We start from the raw sequence: 2921 nt of genomic DNA on the forward strand, positions 1-2921 counted from the left end.
CACTGCGCCTCCTCTGAGTCTCGGTATGCTTTTCTCTTTCCTTCTAGTTGTAGAATTTCCACTCAGCCAGCCTTCCTGTGGTTCTGGATGATGTCCGTTCCGTCTTTTAATTGTATTTTTGAAGTGGTTGTTTGAGGCAGTAAACTCCGGTGTTTACCTATGCCGCCATCTTGGTTTCTCCTATTCTCTTGTTTCTTGAGGATGGAAATGGAGCTGTGTGTCCATTTACCTCTTTCCTGTGGTAATACTCATGTGAAATATATTATAGGAACCCAGATTGACTGGCCCCCAAACATCTCCCATACCAGAGTGCTAACAGGAAGGGGGTGCCTGGTCTATAGTTTGGGGTGGGAACTGCCACATCCTCTGGCCCCCGACCAATGAGTTCATTTGTGACCTCTGACTTAGGGAAACAAATAATGGGTAGACTGACTGGGTCCCCCATGTAACTGGTCATTTTATTATGCTCTACTTTTATTTTATTTTTTTAAGATAGGTTTTTAATGATTTCAGAGAGAGTAAGGGAGAGGAAGAGAGGGATAGAGACATCAATGATGAGAGAGAATCATTGATCAGTTGCCTCCTGAACGCCCCCTCCTGGGGATTGAGCCTGCAACCCAGGCATATGCCCTGACCGGGAATTGAACCAAGACCTCCTAGTTCATAGGTCGACACTCAAACACTAACCACACTGTCTAGGTTGTACTTTTATTTCATAACCTAATCCTTCATTCCTTCCTAGTTTCAAAAGCAGACACAATTGTTTTAAGTGGCTAAGTGAAACGTGTTTCGTGTTGGATAAAGGGCCTATGAGGTTCTAAGAACAGAGTCCTGACTTTAGCCTCTTGTATCTGTCTGGGTTCGATTAGGAGAGAACTACATAGTAATTTGAATGAGTAAGGTTTAGTATAAAGATAGGAGGAATTGTTAACTCTAACAGGAGGCTGAGGTAATAAAGGATTGGCTAGTAAGACATAGAACATTCAAGGTTATAGGAATAGCAGCTACATGGAGCTGAGATAGAATGTCACACCCCTGCATGCACACACTGTGGAGGCTCACAGAACGGCAGAGAAGTTGCTATGGTGCCAGGCCAGTGAAACTTGCTACAAATGTGAACTTGTAGGAGACCCTCCCTCCGGGGTACCAGGAAGGCAGTTCCTGTGAGGTGTCTCACCAGACGCACTCCACTACAGAACTGCTGAGAGTAGGGGAGGGTCAGTGTGCTGTGGTCTGCCACACACCATAAGAGTCTGAGGCCACCTGCTGCAAAACCACCAGGGAAGCTGCCTGCCCCTGGCTGCTTCTGGTGCCATGCCTGTAGGAGCTGGACCACCGACAAAGCTGTGTGTGCTGCAGGAGGCTAGTGCAGAAGAAAGCCCTATGCTCAGGAACTTGCCAAGTGAGCACATGGGACCAGGATGCAAAAACATTTCCTCCAACAGGTCTCTTCAGCGCCCTCTACTGAAAAGCCCCAGTGCAGCAAAGGAGAACAACCACTTGCACGGAGCAGGCAGTAACTCTGTAACTGGCACACCAAAGATGTTCCAGTAATACTCCATCAAGAAAATGAGTGGGTCTATCTGCAGTCATAATTACCATGCTTTTATATATTACTAGAGGCCCGGTGCATGAAATTTGTGCACGGGTGGAGTCCCTACACCTGGCCAGTGATCAGGGCCAATCAGGGCCATCTCGCCCAGTCCCGATCAGGGCCGGTGGCCGGGGAGAGACTGTGGGAGGGCTCCAGGGTGTGTCCAACCCCGTCTCGCCCAGTCCCGATCAGCTGGACCCCAGCAACAAGCTAACTTACTGGTCAAAGCATCTGCCCCCTGGTGGTCAGTGCACGTCATAGCGACCAGTCGGTCGACGGCTCGGTCAGACACTTAGCATATCAGGCTTTTATATATATAGATTGTAACTCACGGTGCGGATGCTCGGCACGCACTTTCCCTTCAGCCCCTGGTCTTGGAGACCTCATGTCCTTCCAAGGCTCTGCTCACCCTCTTCAGTTGCCAAACGAAGTAAATTGCATTGTGTGAGTGGAAACCCTTTGCAGGCTCCATGGGTGTGTCTTTACTTCACTGCAGTTCTGATTACCCCAACATAAGGAGAGACACCCTCATTATCAGGTAACACCACCATGGTAAGACCCCTGCTCAGCCTACTGCAGCAGTTTTAACTAGGCCATGGGCCGCCCTAGATGGTTTGGCTCAGTGGATAAAGCCACTGCCTGTGGACTGAAAGATAACTGGGTTCAATTCCAGTCAAGGGCACATTCCTGGGTTGCGGGCTCTATCCCCAGTAGGGGGAGTGCAGGAGGCAGCAGATCGATTCTCTCTCATCATTGATGTTTCTGTCTCTCTCTCCCTCTGCCTTCCTCTCTGAAATCAGTAAAAATATACAGTATTAACAAAAATAAAAATAGCCCTAGCTGGTTTGGCTCAGTGGATAGAGCATTGGCCTGCGGACCAAAGGGTCCCATGTTCGATTCTGGTCAAGGGCACATGCCTGGGTTGCTGGCTCGATCCTCAGTAGGGGCTGTGCAGGAGACAGCCGATCAATGATTCTCTCATTGTTGATGCTTCTATCTCTCTCTCTTCCTCTCTAAAATAAAAAATATATATATATATTTAAAAAATAATAATAATAAATAAATAAATAAATATAAAATTTGTTTTGTGTTTAAAAATACTATAGAACAGCCAGCCTGCATGGCTCAGTGGTTGAGCAATGACCTATGAACTAGGAGGTCACAGTTTGATTCTTGGTCAGGGCACATGCCTGTGTTGCGTGCTCGATCCCCAGTGTGGGGCATGCAGGAGGCAGCAGATAAATGATTCTCTCTCATCATTGATGTTTCTATCTCTCTCCCTCTCCCGTCCTCTCTGAAATCAATAAAAATATGTTTTTTTTTAAAA

General features: G+C 47.3%; 1 protein-coding gene across 3 annotated transcripts in view; it reads left to right on the forward strand.

Annotated features, from left to right (window-relative positions):
* LIMS1 (LIM and senescent cell antigen-like domains 1) overlaps positions 1-2921 on the forward strand; it is a 103189-nt gene that overhangs the window by 38821 nt on the left and 61447 nt on the right. Inside the window, exon 1 of one of the 3 annotated variants that reach the window (XM_014532103.1) lies at positions 2752-2758. The exons of the other annotated variants lie outside the window; for them this stretch is intronic. The gene's annotated coding sequence lies outside the window, so the exon portion shown is untranslated. Of the gene's footprint in view, positions 1-2751; positions 2759-2921 lie in introns of those variants that run through there. 3 annotated transcript variants of the gene reach the window in all.

The sequence above is a fragment of the Myotis brandtii genome, unplaced genomic scaffold (genome assembly GCF_000412655.1).
Source record: "Myotis brandtii unplaced genomic scaffold, ASM41265v1 scaffold842, whole genome shotgun sequence".
Classification (NCBI taxonomy): Eukaryota; Metazoa; Chordata; class Mammalia; order Chiroptera; family Vespertilionidae; genus Myotis; species Myotis brandtii.